Raw genomic sequence first — 19,370 nt, 5'->3', positions numbered from 1 at the left:
GCTTAAAATAGAGACTGTGACAAATACTGCAGCTTTTCAGACAGATCTGTGGAATAAAGCAGACAGAGAGCTTGCAGCCTGATTCTGCACATGGTTAAAAAGAGCAAGCCACAGAGGACATATCAAGTCCCCTCTGACCTTAATGCTGTTGATGTTTACGCATGAGCCTCTCCATTCAGCTGAAGATAAGGAATGACAGACAGTGCAACAAATTAGTGAAGGTCAATAGAACGGGAGGCAGCAGTTAATCAATTAACAAAGCAAACCCTCTGTTACAGTATCCAGTCCTGTGTTTTGTCAGTTTAATCAACTGCCTGACTCATGTAGTCTCACCAAACTTGGCCTGTTTTTGCTTTGTCTAATTGACTGATGCCTTGAATTTCATGAACTTTTGGTGTTCTAGAATTTAAAACTTACTATCATGCCACCAAAAGGCAGACATCTAATTAGCCTGTCTCCAGATACCTCAGTAAAGTGGAATTCCATCCAACCATGACAAAACCCTTGCTTTGAAGAAGGGTGTTTACAAGCTATTTATTAACTCTATTGGGTGCTAGTAAAGTCACTGTGGTGAGAGGATTCTCCATGCGTGAACAGCAAGGACTAAATTACAACCGAACTGCAGAACCCTTAAGACATCCTTGATTTGCTCTTTTTTTTTTTTTTTTTTTTTTTGCCAGAGAGATGAAGGAAACCATGAAATTAATTTTTCTCAAGTAGCAAAAAGTTTTTCCTTCCTTGATTCTGGCCCCACTGAGATTCTAAATAACATGACTCACACCTTCTTCTCTTAAAGACTTTACACATCTAGTGAGGTAACTGTGAGGAGGACACTCACTCTTGAGTACTCCGCAGCTGGGGGTTGTACTGCAATTCTTTTCTCACTGCAGTATCCCATACAGGTTGCCAGCTAAACTTGGTGGGTCTTCCATGGCTTAGCCCTCCTGCAAAGTCACTACCCTGCTGGGGTAGTAAAGATTCCAATAAATTAACAATCCCACTGCCCTCAATAGGGTCTTCAGCCCTTGGTTCATGTTCTCAAATAAATCCTGCCTCCTTCTTGGGGTTTATGTTGCTGTGCCTGGTAGGTGAACTACTCTGGGTTCCAACCGAGGGATCCAATAAACAACAGCGACACCACTGCTTAATTTCAGTTCATTGTTGCTTCTTCCCTGGGCCTTTGCCCACCTAGCCCCTTTTAGCTTCTTACCTCAGGGCCAAGGTTCTTAAAATCTTTCTATCCCTGCACACCCATCTTAAGTAAATGCAGCCAGAAACAAGCTCTGTCTTAGGTGCTGGAACTCAGGGTGCTGGGGGGCCTGCCACAACCCCTGGCTTGAAGTGGTTTCTATTATATACAGGGTTTAAAGTGTGGTTTAATGGCTCTCAGCACCCTCACTATAAAAATTGTTTCAGCACCCCTGAGCTCTGGTTATCCCTCATGCTCCTTTGGTCAGAGAGGCACACCCTTCTTACTCCTTGGCTAAACTCTGACTGGTTGCTCACATGAGGCCTCTCTAGGCAGGCCTGGAGAACCCACCTTCACTGCTCCTTTCTTGTCACTTCACTGCTTCCTGATGCAGGACGTAGTAAGACCAGGATTCTCCTATAGGGAGCTGCAAAGAACAGGTACACCCTGTAACAGTAAACAATTTATCAGGGGATGAGGGAAGAGAAAAAGAGAAAAAAAAGAATTTAGTTTCACTTAGGTCCCTTTAAAAAGTTATGCACTTACTCATTTTTCAGACAGGAAAGAAGTATGATGGAACTAATAATTTTGGCTCAAACTTTCAGGAATAGCCTGCTGCAATAATTGAGGTCCAGCAAGCCTACTCCAACTGCAAGCTCAGTTGTTGAAAGGCAGGTTAATGTTAATACAATGTTAAAGTAACTTGTACCAATAAATTCTGGTAGAGAAAGGTACAAAAAGGAGACAGACTAAATTAGTCCGAACAAAAAGATCTACTGATATCGCCCAAGGACTCTCTTGAGATCACGACTGGTAAACAAGGATAATAGAACCGGTAATTAATGAACCAAAGTTGGTGTGTCAGAAATTAGGCCTAACTGGTGGACAAAATAATGAGGGGATGGGTTACTCCACTCATAACATGCTTTTGGGGTCCTTAAAGAGACCGAGAGGGGGAGTAGAAGAATCAAAAGGATGCAGACAGATGAACCAAAAGGAGTGAGCTTCACCATCATAGCTGCCACTAATACCTTCTGGGACGCCAGGATGCACCATGACACTATTGGACCTTCATCATCCTTATCCTAAAAAACATCTCGACTAGATCAGGTCAGCGAGTGAGGACTCAGATGATGTCATCAACTCCATCAGCTCCAGCTAAACCTCAACCACCACCTAGATATGAGTCGATTTGCTGCTGTCACCCCCTCCCTCATGTTTTTTCCTTCCTCACCTTATTTCCCCTCTCTCTCTCTCTCTCTCTCTCTCTGTCTTCTGTTTAATAAAAGTCTAGCTTAACTTGCTAAGGCTGTCTCTTTTGCAACACTGCTGTAAGCCTGTGACCAGAAAAGCAGCTAAAGCTATGTCTTGAACAGCCCTATGCTGGTACAAGTTTTCTAGGTCTCAGAATGGCTGATAAGACAATGTGGTGGGCCTGTGTTTCTCTAGCAGTGAGGTTGCAAGTGAAAGTCAGCACCAAAGACAGAAGCAGTATTTTCTATCTTCGCTGGTTTTTTCACTTCCCTTTTATGTATGTTTGTCTTGTTTTGTCTTCTAGGAAATGGGATCTGACTTTAACAACAACATTTCCAGACCATGTCAACTAACTTCTTTTCTTTTCCATGGAAGGAGAGTTATTACCATCTAAAAGACTGTCTGATGGGGGTGGTGTTTTCCTTATAAAAACTCTCTGAAGGGAAAAGGAATAAGATATATTATTAAAATGAAAGCTTTTGCTTAATATTTTACATTTCAAATGCTTTAACTGTTTTTCCTTTTCTCACTCTGTATCTTCAATAAAAGGTTAAAAAGTTTATTAAGGGTGTGTTTGCCCTAGGAATAAGCAGGTTGAGGGCCCTATGCTCAAAACCCTGGACCATGTTTAACTGTTTAGTGTTGTACAGTGACAGGGTCATGTTAACATATTCAGCTCTCTGCACCCATTTATTCCAGCCAAACAGCCCCTAATTTGGGTGCCTCCATTTTTTTGTACCCAAGTTCGGATATCTAGGACTTACTATCAGAGCATCCACAACTTCATCTGTAGTCAATGAGAGCTACAGGCACTCAGCACCTCTGAAAGCTATGACACTTACCTAGGTGTCTGGAGTATAAATGCATGTGCCTAACATTGGCTATCTGTGTTCAGAAATGATGGTCAATAGTCTCAGTTATTATAGCAAAACTGGGATTTTCAAAGGAGCCTAAGGGAATATCCAACTGAAAGTAAACATAAGACCTCTTGAACCTTAGACCTCTTGAAAATCTCAGCACAAACCGAGCATTTATTATGCCATTGTTGTCCACGTCTCTGTGAGTGAAACATTGCTAGATGCAAAATGTCTAATGAATTGATTTGGATGCACTATTGCTATGTCTAACTCACACTTCTGAAATGCACTCTGAGAAGTTGTGCCCATTCTAAATTATTAGAAATGGAACAGTAACTGCAGAACTCATGCATCTGACAAAGTGAGTATTCACCCACAAAAGCTTATGCTCGAATACATTAGTTAGTCTATAAGGTGCCACAGGACTCTTTGTTGCTTTTTGCAGAACTCAGTTTACCCAAGTCTTCTTTCAGTATCCCAGGTCAACGATCATCCCAGAATAGAAAGTAATACAATAATATAAAAAGAAATTACCAAAGATGAGTTTAGGAATACATTTGCTAGAATTTCATCACCGTTCACTCTTCATAATGCTACATATATTCCTTACAGTTATATTATGCAGTTTTTTGTTTGGACAAGACAAATAGTGTTGATGATATTAAACACTAATTACTTCTGGTTAAAAGTTAATATTAATGATATTACAATATATTCTATTACAAATAGGATACCTCCAGCTGTACACCAAGTAACTGCAATTCCATGAGAGGGATTCATGTGTCATCAGTAACTATAACAGTGAAGCACAAGTTATGTATTCTTGTCACCAGAAACTCCAGATGGAATTATAGCTTTAATCTATGCATACTTTGGTGGGGAGGGTATGCTAGTTAGTTCATTATAATATACAGTTTAAGATAGCTCCTTTCTTAATCTGCCTAATCTCCCATTTTGCACAGTGCATCTCTCTGCTGCAAGAACCCCCCAACTATGTTTTTCTATAGACCTTCTCTTCTGGGCTGGGGGAATAGTCAGCTTCTTTCCTCTCTTCAGCTGCACTCCCATTGAGGATTTACCAATGAACTTGTGACTCCTCTAACTCCCACTGTTTTTCACTTTCCTGTGACTCTGTTCCAAACCCTACCTCAAATACACCTTCCTCCCCTTCTGCCTCCATGCCATAAAGCCATTCCCTGATTGTAAGACACCTATTAACATCGTGCAAGATTCATCCTCCCTCTGAGGGGAAACTTGAACTCATTTCTAATCACCTCCAACTCCCTTTTACCACTAGCTTATTAGAAAAAAAAAATGGTTAAATTCTTAAGAACTAGTGCACTTTGTAAAAATGTGCATTGTGGAAGAGGAGGTTACTTACTTTAACTGGAGGTCTTTGAGATGTGTGGTTCCTATCTGGAACCACACATCTCATTTGCCATGTGCTGGAACCAGAACTATTTATAGTAGTGTCCGTTGACCTGCATGTGGGTCATGTGTCAGCCACATGGTGTGCCCGAGGCTTTAAGAGGTTGTGCAGGTTGATGCCACTTCAGGTTCCTCTTACCAGCAAGCAATGGAGTCCACAGAAGAGGGGATGGAGGACGAGTATTGGAATCCAAATAAGAGGAATGGGGAGACATTGGACTGTAAAAGGTGGAGAAAGTAGTCCAGGTGGATGGAAATGGAGATGGAGTCCAGAGGGTAGCGGTGGCAGCACCCCCAGGCAGTGAAGCAGCCCCATTTAGCTTGGTAGCAGGCTCTAGTTCTAGTAGATGGTTTTCTGTGCATGGGGGGGAAGAGCACACCCTGTCTACACGCAAGCTCCATCCAAATACCAGGTTTGTGAGGTGGAGCAGGCCCAGGTTGGGACACTGCAGGTGGCCGTGTGCCTATGTGAGGAGATTCAGGAAGGTGGGAATGCGGATCAAGGGGTAAGCAGAGAGGTGGAGGAGATTGGTGATTACTGGCAAGATTAAGGTGGGGCTATGAGAATAACTGTTGCGTGAGCCTGCCGCACCTTGCACAGGACTTGCTGGAGCAAGGAATGGGCAGGAAGGCACAGCAGAGTTCGATGGTCCAGGGAAGGAGAAGGAAGTTGTCTTGTGAGCCCAGCCCATGGGCTTCTCTGGAGCAGAAGAGGGCAAGTTTGTGGCCATTGCAAAGAGGCCCCAGCATGATGTGCCCCACTGGTGAAAGACTGACAGAAGAGGGGGGTCACGGGGTTCCCACTCATGATTTGCATAGAGGGCCCTGCTGAGCACCTCCGCCAGACAGTTGCTAGTGCCCAGGAGGTGCACACCATGGAGGGTGACCCCGTGCCTGCGGCACCAGTTCCAGAGGAGGATGGCCTTCATGCAGAGGGAGGGGGACCGGGCGCCACCCTGCTTGTTGATATATACAATCACCGTCTTGTTATCGGACAGCAGTTGAATGTGGCAGGATCTGATGAGGGGCAGGAATGCCCAACAGGCAAGGGTGGACAGCTCACAATTCCAGTATATTGATGTGCATCCGCGCCTCTCATGGGGTCCAAACGCCATGGGCAGCAGAAGAAAAGCTGATTGAGATATGCAACAAAAGGCACCTCAGCACCGAGGATTGGACCAAAATACAGCTAGTAGATTTGATGTGTTCTAATGATCAGAAGAGGAATAATGGTTCAAGTTTGCAGGGAACTTCCAGTCCACTGGCAGAGTCCAGCAGACGAGAAAAATCTTAGAACCAACTCCCTGAAAAATAACAGGGAATAAGCTGACAGAGATAGCAACCATGTTCAGTCCAGACTGAATGCACCACTGCAACAGGAGTTGTGGACAGATCTATAGCTAGAGCAAGAGAAGTTGCAGCGGTACAGAGAGACAGTGCATGTGGAAATCCAGCAGCTTGCAGTCCAGGAGCAAGAGAGAACAGACCAGAAGCATCAGTATGAGAGACAAACATCTCCATCCAAGAGAGATGGCAGATGAAGAGCTGGAAGCCTGAGACTGGGTGACTTTTGATAGACCATAGAGGGGAATCACAAGTGAAGTTGCTCAGAACTGTGACACTCCTCTACATGAGAGAGACATGTCTTGAGCATCCTTCAAGATTTGCAGTATATAAGTGCCGGTGGAAGTTAGGTTCTGTTAATATATCAATTACACGCCATAGAGGTTCTAAATGGACTTGGGCTTCGCTCAACACCTCTGTTGTGGTAGCTCCTTGAGTGAGGAGATATAGAACCTGAATGGGGAGGAACTGTACTCCTGAATGGCCTACGTAGCAACACATGACTCCTTTGAATTCAGGAGGAGAGCAGCAACATTCAAATGTATTCTAATGGCAAGAGCGAGGGACCAGGAGCCAGGATAGCTGATTTCCCCATGCAATCTGTGAAATTGGGACATTACATTTTAAAAAACTTGTAAATCTTTGGATGAAAAGCTCTGTGTAGTGCAAAGTGTTATTCTATTTTAACAACTAAGGCATATATGGGGCTGGATTGTACGTGCCCTACACAGACAGCAGGATAGATATAGAAGGAGTTGGTTGGGGCAATAAATATAGGATATTTGATATAAAAACCAGAAAAATAAAAGCCAACACTGGTCTCTCAACTTCTGAAATACTTCTTTGTTCTATTTTTGCATTTCCTGCATCTTACCTTAACATTGATTTTGTAATTAATTTAATTTAAAAAGTAAAAAGGAAAAGAGAACCCCTATCACTAACTAAGGCCAGGTCCACACTACAGCGTTAAATCGATTTAAACAGCGTTAAATCGATTTAATGCTGTACCCGTCCACACTACAAGGCACTTAAAATCGATTTTAAGGGGTCTTAAAATCGATTTCTGTACTCCAGCTAAACGAAAGGAGTAACCCTAAAATTGATTTTACAAAATCGATTTAGGGCTAGTGTGGACGGAAATCAAAGTTAATGGCCTCCGGGAGGTATCCCCCAGTGCACCAGTGGCCACTCTGGACAGGTAAAGGAACTCTACTGCACTGGCCAGGTACACAGGAAAAGCCCCGGGAACTTTTGAATTGCATTTCCTGTTTGGCCAGCGTGGAGCTCTCAGCAGCACAGGTAACAATGCAGTCTCCTGAGAATAGGAAAAGAGCTCCAGCGTGGAACACACAGGAGTTATTGGATCTGATCGCTGTATGGGGAGAAGATTCTGTGCTATCAGAACTGCATTCCAGTAGACGAAATGAAAAAACTTTTGAAAAAATTTCTAATGCCATGAGGCAGAGAGGCCATAGCAGGGACTCGGTGCAGTGCAGAGTTAAAGTGAAGGAGCTCAGACAAGCGTACCAGAAAGCCAAAGCAGCAAATGGCAGATCAGGATCTGGGCCAAAAACATGCCGCTTCTACGCGGAGCTGCATGCAATTTTAGGGGTCTGTGCCACGACAAGCCCCCCTTGTCTGTGGATTCAGAGGTGGGGGTAGTAATCTCAGCCATTGCTGAGATTCTGCGGAGGGTGAAGATGAGGAGGAGGAAGAGGAGGACGAGATGGCAGAGACCACACAGCACTCCATTCTCCCCAACAGCCAGGAGCTTTTTCTCACCCAGACAGAAGTACCCTCCCAGCCCTCCCAAGCCACTAGCCCAGACAATGAAGCCATGGAAGCGACCTCTGGTGAGTGTACTTTTTAAAATAAAAAACATAGTTTAAAAGCAAGTGTTTTTTAATGATTGATTTGCCAGGAGGGCTTGCATGCATTAGCTGGCATTAAAGTTACTGGAAAAGTCTGTTAACATGTCTGGGGATGGAGCGGAAATCCTCCAGGGACATCTCTATGAAGCACTCCTGTAGGTACCCCAAAAGCCTTTTCAGAAGGTTTCTGGGCAGGGCAGCCTTATTCCGTCCACCATGGTACGAAACTTTACCACGCCATGCCTGGAGCATGTAATCGGGTATCATTGCATGACAAAGCCTAGCTGTGTATGGTCCCGGGGATTGCTGGCATTCAAGAAGCATAATTTCTTTTTCTCTGTCTGTAATCCTCAGGAGAGTGATATCGTTCATGGTCACCTGGTAAAAAGTAATGTATTTTATTAAGGGGACAGAGATGACCATTCCTTCGTTGCTGCTTTCCTGCGCCTTAAAAAAAATCCTTCCCTTGCAGTTAGCCATGGGGGGAGGGGAAGGTAAAAAGCAGCCCATTCCTACGGGGAGGTGTCTCTAATGGCGCTGACCTTTTTAGCATTTGGGCAGCAGGAATTTTCGCTGCTAATTGCCAAGGGAGGGGGGGGGAGGTGGTAAGGTTTCAGTGACCTGCCATTACAGCACACATGCAGAGTGGGGGGGGAAACCATTCACAATTTTCCTCTAGTGCTTAACCTTTCTGATGGCATAAGGAAAGAAGCAAAAGATGTGCTTTTTAGCAGTTTGGCTGCCCAGCATGAATTTTACCTGCTAATAGCCACGGGTAGGGGGGAAAGGAGGAGGTTGTACCGTTAACTGCCATTAGATGTATGCCTTACCATGTCCGCCTGCAAGCTGATTTGTAATCCCCGGACCTGCGTCTGTGTTGATCTCTGACAACACAGCCGCAAGCACTAAATACTAAAAGAATCCAAAGGTGACCTTGTAGTGAAGTGACGTGCTACGTACGGTGAATAGTGTAGTTCACTGTGAAAGAGTATAACCATTGTTCTGTGAAATGTATCTCTTATGATCCTTCTATCACTCTTTTCCCCCACTCATGCAGCTGCACATTTTTCAAGCCTCCCTACTCCAGTCCGAAGGATAGGTCAGATAAGAATAAGGAAGAAGAGGACATGGGAGGAGATGTTCACAGAAATAATGGCAGTAACCCGCAGTGAAAGAGCTCATCTGGGGGAGTGGAAAGACGTGGTAGCAAAGTATAGGAAAGCTGCCAGTGAACATGAGGACAGGAGGGACGCTCGAGATGAGATGTGGCGGCAGGAAGATCAGTGGTGGCGGAATGGAACGCTGGAGCTGCTGCGCGACCAAATTGACATCCTCCGAAGTCTGGTGGAAGAGCTGTGGGGTCACAGAGTGCCACTTCAGCCCATGTTTACCCTCCCTCAGTACTCACCATGTCCCATATCTTCCACACCCAGACGTGTAAGAACGCGTGGGGGAAGGCTTTCTGCATCTGCCCACTCCACCCCCGTGGACAGTCCAACCAAAAGGCTGTCATTACATTGAAATGTCCTTAATGGCCTTTTTCTTCCCTCCTATACTCCTCCCAAACCACTCCCGGGGTACCTTTTTATTTCTCTTACTCTTCTTATAATGACATGCTATTCAAAGCAAGTGGGAGGGTGGGTTGGTTAACAGGGAATGACTTTATTTCCATAAGCAAGCTGTTAGGGAAGGGTGGAGGGTAGCTTGCTTGCAGCAGGAGTCAATACATGGCGGGGGGAGGTTCATGAAAGGGAAAGAAACACAGCAGTCACACTGTACCCTGGCCCATGATGACACTCGTTTTCAAGGCCTCCTTAATTGCCTTTTTCTTCCCTCCCATCCTCCTCCAAAACCCCTACCGGTGTATTTTTAATTACATGCTTTTTAAAGCAAGAGGGAGAGTGGGTTGCTTAAAGGAACTGAGTTTTAATAAAGAATACAAAGGTTTTTAAAAGATAGTAACTTTATTTCCATAAGCAAGCCGTTAGGGAAGGGTGGAGGGTAGCTTGCTTGCAGCAGGAGTCAATACATGGGGGGGGGAGGTTCATGAAGGGGAAAGAAACATAGCAGTCACACAGTACCCTGGCCCATGATGAAACTCGTTTTCAAGGCTTCCTTAATTGCCTTTTTCTTCCCTCCCATCCTCCTCCAAAACCCCTACCGGTGTATTTTTAATTACATGCTTTTTAAAGCAAGAGGGAGGGTGGGTTGCTTACAGGAACTGAGTTTTAATAAAGAATAAAAGGTTTTTAAACGATAGTAACTTTATTTCCATAAGCAAGCTGTTAGGGAAGGGTGCAGGGTAGGTTGCTTGCAGCAGGAGTCAATACGGGGGGGGAGGTTCAGGAAGGGGAAAGAAACACAGCAGTCACACCGTACCCTGGCCCATGATGAAACTCGTTTTCAAGGCTTCTCTGATGCGCACCGCTTCCTGGTGTGAACTTCTAATTGCCCTGGTGTCTGGCTGCGCGTAATCAGCGGCCAGGTGATTTGCCTCAGCCTCCCACCCCGCCATAAAGGTCTCCCCCTTACTCTCACAGAGATTGTGGAGCACACAGCAAGCAGCAATAACAAAGGGGACATTGGTTTGGCTGAGGTCTGAGCGAGTAAGTAAAGTTCTCCAGCGAGCTTTGAGACGCCCAAATGCACATTCTACCACCATTCTGCACTTGCTCAGCCTGCAGTTAAACAACTCCTGACCACTGTCCAGGCTGCCTGTGTATGGCTTCATGAGCCATGGCATCAAGGGGTAGGCTGGGTCCCCCAGGATAACTACAGGCATTTCAACATCCCCAACTGTAATTTTCTGGTCTGGGAAGTAAGTCCCTTGCTGCAGCCGTTTAAACAGAGTAGTGCTTCTGAAGACACGAGCATCATGAACCCTTCCTGGCCATCCCACGTGGATGTTAGTGAAACGTCCCTTGTGATCCACCAGTGCTTGCAGCACCATTGAAAAGTACCCCTTGCGGTTTATGTATTGGGTTCCCTGGTGCTCCGGTGCCAAGATAGGGATATGGATTCCATCTATGGCCCCCCCCACAGTTAGGGAATCCCATTGCAGCAAAGCCATCCACTATGACCTGCACGTTTCCCAGAGTCACAACCTTTCGTAGCAGCAGCTTAATGATTGCTTTGGCTACTTCCAGCACAGCAGCCCCCACAGTAGATTTGCCCACTCCAAATTGATTCCCGACTAACCGGCGTTGCAAGCTTCCAGAGGGCTATTGCCACTCGCTTCTCCACTGTGAGGGCTGCTCTCATCCTGGTATTATGGCGTTTCAGGACAGGGGAAAGCAAGTCACAAAGTTCAAAGAAAGTGCTCTTACGCATGCGAAAGTTCCGCAGCCACTGCGAATCGTCCCACACCTGCAAAACTATGTGGTCCCACCAGTCTGTGCTTGTTTCCCGGGCCCAAAATCAGCGAGCAATGGGTAGAACCTCCCGCATTACCATCAGGAGCTCCAAAGCGCGGGGGCCCGCGGTTTCGGAGAAATCAGTCTCCAGGTCCTCATCACTCTCGTTGCCGCGCTGCCGTAGCTGCAGCCTCCTCTCCTGCATTTGCTGTTCATGGTTCAGCATAGACAGCACGAGAATGCGTGAACTGTTTACAATGTCCACGATCAAGGTACTGATCAGACCAGGGTCCATGCTTGCTGTAAAATGGCGTTTGCTCACTTCACCCAGTAAAAAACACGCGAAATGGCTGTCTGCTGCTTTCAGGAAGGGAGGGGGTGAGGCTGTACCCAGAACCACCCACGACAGTGATTTTTGCCCCATCAAGCACTGGGGTAGTAACCCATAATTCCAAGGGTCAGGGAACACTGCAGGAACTATGGGATAGGTACCCACAGTGCAACGCTCCGGAAATCGATGGACGCCTGGGACCATGGACGCACACCACCGACGTAATGTGCCCTAGTGTGGATGCGTAAAATCGATTTTATAAACCCTGTTTTATAAAATCAATTTTACTAATATCGATTTTAAGCTGTAGTGTGGACGTACCCATAGTATATAAGACATTATCACCAGAACTGTAATTTCATTGCAGTGGGATCATTACATCTACTTCTCTGAGATCATTCCATACTGTATATTACAATCTCAAGGATCTTTGGTCTACAGATCACTGACAAAACACTGTCTCACTGTTGTATCATTTTTACAATCAGGGACTCTTGATCCAAGAAGTATTGACATAGACACATCACCTCTTTGACTGCGTCAATGTGCTCTGAGTGTCCTTAACTGGGAAATTATTGACACTGCAGAGCATCATTAGAATCATTTGTGTCAAATTGAGTTTGTGTAATTAAGAAATGTTACCTTCTGCAATACATATGTGGCAGCAGGCAAGAGCAGTAAGTATTGTAATCAGACTACTGTAATTCCTAATGACTCAAATTACTAAGCAAACAAAGATGCCTCAATCTTGACAGCTTCAATTTAAAATAATAATTAAGAACACCCAAATGCTAGACTATAATATGGATGTCAAGTAAAATTATTAAATTAGATCAATTACATTTTGATGTATAGGAATTTCTTTTTATAAAGCTGAAATCCTAAACTAATTTCAACCAAATTATTTCAATTCATGTTTTACTAAAAACACACACACACACAATTTTTTCTACCTGTAGAACATAAACTAATTGTACACATGCATGCTGTTGATGATATTGTTTCTCTGCTTTAGTTATGATCTTAGGCTGTGCTGCATTTGCTTTACACTGCACTGCTGGCACAAACCCACCCTAAAGTTGTCATATAGGAGATCCTCTGATCACCCCTACAAGAACTCCTCTCTCTGCAGCCAGATTATAAGGTTTAGCAGGGGAAAAAAGAGGGAGTAGCTAATGCTTGCCCGCACCCCAGCTACCTCTGGAAGCTGTATCAATTTTTTGAACCCCTAGCAAATCAGAATATTTTGGCTCCATACCGTCCACTCCACTGCTACTCCTGACTGGTGATTGGCTGCAAAGGGTGCCCAGCCAACCTTTGCATGCTGCTACAACCTTCGCTACCCCTGTGTCCAGGCTGATTCCCCACTCTGGCACCTTGACTGCAGAAGGTGGGGGCCTGCAAGGATTCTAAAAATGAATACTAGCCACTCCAGGCTGGTATCAAACTCCCAAGGTTACAGCTTTTCTCTGATCTTGGATGGGTAGATGCTGCCACCACCCAAATGAAAACCCCTTGGAACCCAGGAAGGCGCACTTGGGAATTCCTTCCTGAGGCTTCCTCAAGCCCTTTTACCCCACCTCCAGGGAAGAGCTGAGAAAGGAAAACAAATAATTATTTATTATATTATTTATTATTAATTATTAGTAATTATTATTATAGCTGTTGCCACCAGCTAACTAAAAAACATGTGCACAAACCTCGTAACACACACACACGCACAAAACATAAAACAAAAAACAAATCCTGTTCTTAAAAAAGGTAAATTTTATTAAAAACAAAAAGAAAGAAAATACATCTGAACACTCAGGCTATTGTTAGATTTTTAAGACAGCAATTCCAAAAATTAAGCACCCAAAAGTTTTCTGGGGGTTCATCTTAAAGGTTATAAGCAACAAGAGCATCTGGGGTTAGCAGAGAGGAATCCACAAGCCATAAGAAATAAACAAAATAAACCTAATCACGTCTTTCTACACATTTTCTGATCTATTTACATACCTGGGTTTCCAAATAAGCAATTTCTAAGTATGATTCTGATTATTTTTATACCTTCCCTTTAGCTTCTCACAGCATAACTGCTGCTGTTCCCCTCTCCCCTGGAGAACAACAGACAAACAAAGGGGGTCTGATTTCAATTTTTAAAAGTTCTAGCCATCCCATTGGCTCTTTTGGTCAGGTGCCCACTTCCTCTCTTTCACCTATGCAGGTAGACTTTATTAACCCTTTATAGATAAAACAAGCAGAGAGCAGCCACCAAGACAGACTTTATAGCTAACTGGCTGGCTGGGTGTCCAAAAAAGGGAGCTACCCTCCTCCCCCTTCATTTATCACACCCTGCCAGCATAAAAGGCCACAGTGAGGTAAAGCCTATGTAAATGCTCTTCTGACTCTCAGGTGTGCTAGGAGGCATAAGCAATATTTGTAAACTGCTTGGAGATCCTGGGATGAAAGGCACTATTATTATTAATCATTTACATTATTTGGCACCCAAAGACCACAGACAGAACAGGCCTTATATGGTCTGGCTAAGTGCAATGGAGTCTGTTTTCTAGGACTAGAGCAAATGACTTTTTGACTATATTTAACATGTTTTATAGATCAGAAAAATAACACATTTTCCCACTTCCTGTGTTACTTTTGCATAAGCTTCCATAATTCATTTCAGCTTTTAAAAGATATTTGATGTCTATGAATCTCTCACATTCCTATCTGTTCACACTTAACAGTAGTGACACCACAAAGCCCACGTCTGCAGAGGAACATGTGAAGAGAGTTGGAAATGGAGGGTTGCTTTTTTTATTTTGATGCAATTCCAATCACTGGAACAGTTATGCCCAAGTTTCACTTCACCAGGCAATTCTGTTTTCATGTCAAGAAGCATTTTCTGCCACTTAAGGCTAAGCAGCCCATCTCCTTTTGGTTCTATTCTAAAACAGACTATTTATGACAGCTCTAATAATGGGTCACAAAATTACTGTTCAAGAAACTAAGCCTGCTGTACCTCTGACTATTCTACAGGATCAAAAACTTATTAAAATTTAAACATGAGCATTAACACTGTCATGCATTTTACATAGGATGTTTTGGTTCCAACATGATTTCCTCATTGGAGTCACCGGCCAGTCAAGTACTTGCTTCTGTCTTGCCTGAATTATTCATTAGACATTTTCATATAGAAATCATCAACTTAACTGGAACAACCACTCTGCAGAAAAATCTGTCAACATATTTTATTTCCTCTCCTGAATTAAATTCTGATGTTAATCAAGTGTACTAAGTGAAGAAAAAGAAAATTAATTTCTTCATAAACTATGACAGGCATTTATTCATGGATGTCTATTATCTGCCACACATGAGACACAGCATCCTGAATTAAAGAAGGGAAAAAAATAAAAAAAATAGATTTCTCCCCAAAGTGGCTGCTGTATAAGTGACAAGGTTCCTAAAGAAATGAATGAATAAACGGAAGCAAAAATGGCAGTCCAAATCTTTCAATATATTGTAGATAGAATACAACTACCTGCAGAATCCTTAATTCCAGTGACCGGTGATTATCACAAAGAAAATACTATACTTGTGAAATTTAAGAGAATGAATACCAGATATTATGGCTGAATATACACAAAACAGTCTACATTATTTTCACAGGTTGAACTTTCATGGTGAAAGCCTACACAATATGAACAGTATAGTACAGGTACCGGTTTCTCTTTCTCCCATGGATGCGGCTGGCTAAAAAGGTGACAGACCAGACTCGAAGTGTTACAGACAGAGTGAAATCCTGGCGCTGTTGAAGTTACTCACATTGAATTCAATGGGTCAAGATTTCACCCAGAGCTTCAGAGGACAAAATCCACATTTGTGCTAAGTGCCAGCACAAGGGCCTGTTTGGAGTTTCAGCATGACTAAAATGACTGACTTTGTGCTGGTCCTCCGCATGGGGGTGACTTTCATCCAGAGCACTAATTTTCTTTTTAACTTTAGATACCAAAGACAACAGGATGTAAAGATATGAGAATCACATTCACATCACACCTTTAACAATGAAAATGCCAAGAACCCAAGCAGATGAAGAGCAACAGGCACAAATTATCTTGGCCTAGACTCTGAGTTTCTGTAACTTGAGTCAGTTCTCTTCTCAGGTCTTAGACCCAATGTTCAAAAGGAGTTGGGCACTTATGACATTCCCCAGGGTGCAATCTGAACTGCTGGACTGCTGTGTCCTCTCAGCTCTCCACCCTAGGATGCCTTTTACACTGTTTTGGGATGGACAGCACCCCTCTCCCCCTCGCTGGCTCTGCTCACTCACAACCACCAGCATGCAAAGTCACTCCCAGCTAAAACATGAATGCTATGCCCAGTCATCCACTAATTACATATAGGGTGACACACGCATATCCCTCAGCCCCAGCCTTACTCCACAGAAATGTGTGTCTTGTACTGCTCAGTAGCCCACTACACTGTACAAACTCAGAGATAGTTCATCATTCCAACAACAGGTAATGATTCCGCACCAGGCTTGTTGACCTAAGTACAAATTCCCAAGCACTTCAACCAAAACACACTCATTTAGATAAAACAACAAAACAAGTTTATTAATTAGAGAAACATAGATTTTAAGCGATTACAAGGATAGATGCATATAAATCAGGATTGGTTATAAAAGAAATAACAGGACAAACACACACATTAATTTCTAAACTTTACCGAGGCTAATAGATTTAAAAGTGAAAAAGGAGTTTTTCCTTACCAAAGCTTACTGCAGTCTGTTCTGGCTAAAAAAGCTCCAGGCCAAGACCATACCTCTAGTTCAATTATGCTTTTGTCTTCCAAGTGATCTAGTTGCTGTAAATAGAGTTGGAGTGGGAAAGCTGGCTAGAGACATTTTTCCTCCCTTCTTATATTCCAACCCTTTGTGCTGGAAAAATCCTTGCTGGGTCATGGGAACAGGCAGTTCCAATGCATAAGTGACCTCCAAATTATCTTTATTTACAACTCCCTCCCTGCTGGAGAATCTCTGCTGATCCCAGAAGCCAGTGCCCAGCCTGGGCAGTTCCTCCGGCATGGCTGTACCATTCCCATCCCTGCCCACTGGGGTGGGCACCAGGCTCACCAGGAGCTGTCCCTGGTCACCCTAATGTGTGCAAGTGGCTGGACGATGCATGGTAGGGACTCTGGGAGCCGCTTGCACACACTAGCGTGACCAGGGACAGCTCCCAGTGAGCCTCGTGTCCACCCGAGTGGATGGGGCTGAGGGTGGTACAGCCACACTGGAGGAGCTGCTGGCATGGGGTGCTGGCTCCCAGGAGCAGTGGCCCAATGTACTACTTTCACCTCGGCGGTTCTCAGCAGAGCTCTGCAGCTCCGCAGATACAATTTATATCTGCAGATATCTGCATTCATGGATACACATTTTGTATCCGCGCAGGGCTTAGGTAGCTGCCTGCCTGGCCTGTTAACTTTTGTGATTCACAGTCAAAGGCACTGGACTCTCCCCTTTCATTGAATAGGAGCTTAGGTGTCTAAACTCAAGCTTTGTGAGTCGCAGTGATTTTTCCAGATACCAAAAAGTTAGGCATTATGACATGTCTATATCCTTTTGAGATTCAGCCCTAGTCCTCAGAGTAATTTCCTTCCTGGCCCTTTATGTAGTCACAAATTAGAGTCTACTACTGATCACGTTGTTTTGTTCCCTGTAAATTAGTAGCCAAACTTTGCAATACAGGAGCATTCTTTAGCTATTTAATCCATACTTGAATTACATATCCTAATTCCAGTAACATGCAGATATATGTGGGCTAGAGCTGCACCTATCAACTGGGCCACAAGAGAGAATTTTGCCCTTTTAAAAAAAAAAAACCCAAAAACCAGTATATTTTAAAAACATTAACAATGTAAAGCAAAACAGGACAAGAATCCAAAAAAGGTTTCTGCATTATATAATGACAATTTTAACGTTAACTACCAATTGTTGTCCCTTTAAAAATAGGTAAAGAAATTATATTTGGGAGCTGAATCCTTTGCACAGGAAAAAAAAATCAGTATTATGAATTACAAATGTTCAATTTTTAGCTAATCACTGACTACCACTGCCTTCCATTAGCAAATCCATTAATGTGTTCTAATTAAAAATTATGACAACAATGCTTTTGTGCTGTGTAATTACAGCCAAGTGAAAAACCAAAAATCACAAGCTGCTTTACCTACTCCCAGTACAAACATACAAACTCTTCTGTGAGAAAAAAAAATATTTATTTAATTGGATTCTTTCATTTATATTTAGTATTCCCCACAAGACTGCTTTATCTGAGCAATGATGATTACTGCTTCCTATCTGACCCCTTTTCTCAATTGATTTGTCTATTGTCCAGGTTAAAATATGTAAATTTAGATGAAAAAAGATATGCTGTTAATTAGTTATGTAGCATACATTTAAATCCTATCCTTATCCCCAGCTCTGAACAGAACAAGGAAGTGGTTATCATGTAAAATTTAAATCCCTTCGAGGATTACTGTTTTCCAGAATCATGAGGTATCATAACTTGATAAACTTACATGGCATGGCATCACTTCTTCTCTTCTTATTAAAGAGTATTAAGAACAACTGTGGAGCTGGAGCAGATTTAAATTTAGCTATCTAAAAATCACATGGAAACTTACCTTTTCTTTAATCCAGAGAGACATGAAACTAAAAGAAGAAAACTATTTTTAGAAATACAAAAAGTAATGTTAGCACTTGATATTTAAACACTGGTAATGTAATGATAATGACTGTCACTCATATTCAAGTATGACTATGACTGCAAATAAGTTTCCACATTTAGGGTTCAGGAAACTTGCCAGGGCATGCTGGTGTCTACATTTCCTCTGCACGGTCAGCTGAGGTGGCACGATGATATTCTGTTGCACGTTCTGCTTCCTTCACAGAGAGCGCCAAGCTCACCTGTCATAGGTCATATCCTCCCAGATCATTACATTACATGTTCTTTTTCAAAAGACCTGTATGTATTTTTATAGCATTTTTTGCTTCGTTAAAAAAAAATCCATATCAAGGACCTAATCCTTCAAACACTTGTGCATGTGAGTTATTTCACTCAGGTATATAGCCCCCCACATGCTTGTTTGCAGGATAGGGCCCTGAATTTGGTTTGGTTATTATGGTCACAACTGTCACCTGCTCCACACAGTTGCACTGGACCACAGAAGAGCACATGGTTTATGGGGACGGGTGGTAAGGACTCTGAATTGCTGCTTACATGGTCAAAGGGACTTGTGCAATCCTGCAAGTGGCCTGCATACCCTGCCCAGTCACTATAAACCAGGGCTGGGTGACAGGCTGTCAGTTCCTCTGCTCCCCGCACTCATGGTAACCAGACTTTTAGTGTCTGGTCAGTACATCTTTCAATCACACTTCCCAGTCAAAAACCAGACACCCTGGCAACTTTACGCTGTAACAGTTTGCCAGTTGTTCAATGAAGAACAGTGGACGTGTTATTTCTTGGCTTTAGCAAAGCTTTTGATACGGTCTCCCACTGTATTCTTGCAAGCAAGTTAAAGAAGTATGGGCTGGATGAATGGACTATAAGATGGATAGAAAGCTAGCTAGATCATCACAGGGCAGTGACCAATGGCTCCATGTCTAGTTGGCAGAGCGCCCCAAGAGTTGGTCCTGGAGCCTGTTTTGCTCAGTATCTTCATTAATGATATGAAGGATGGTGTGGACTGCATCCTCAGCAAGTTTGC

At 43.4% G+C, this 19,370-nt stretch overlaps 1 long non-coding RNA gene across 1 annotated transcript; it reads left to right on the top strand.

The window, feature by feature from the left end:
• The first annotated feature begins 6,724 nt into the window (after window positions 1-6,724).
• LOC115653554 lies at window positions 6,725-19,201 on the top strand. The gene is made up of 3 exons (XR_004000946.1): window positions 6,725-6,735; window positions 8,884-8,892; window positions 19,106-19,201. It is a non-coding gene; the product is annotated as an uncharacterized LOC115653554 (long non-coding RNA).
• Window positions 19,202-19,370: the final 169 nt, after the last annotated feature.

This window comes from Gopherus evgoodei, chromosome 6 (genome assembly GCF_007399415.2).
Source record: "Gopherus evgoodei ecotype Sinaloan lineage chromosome 6, rGopEvg1_v1.p, whole genome shotgun sequence".
In the NCBI taxonomy this organism is placed as follows: domain Eukaryota; kingdom Metazoa; phylum Chordata; order Testudines; family Testudinidae; genus Gopherus; species Gopherus evgoodei.
This window is presented reverse-complemented; position numbering and strand designations above follow the sequence as displayed.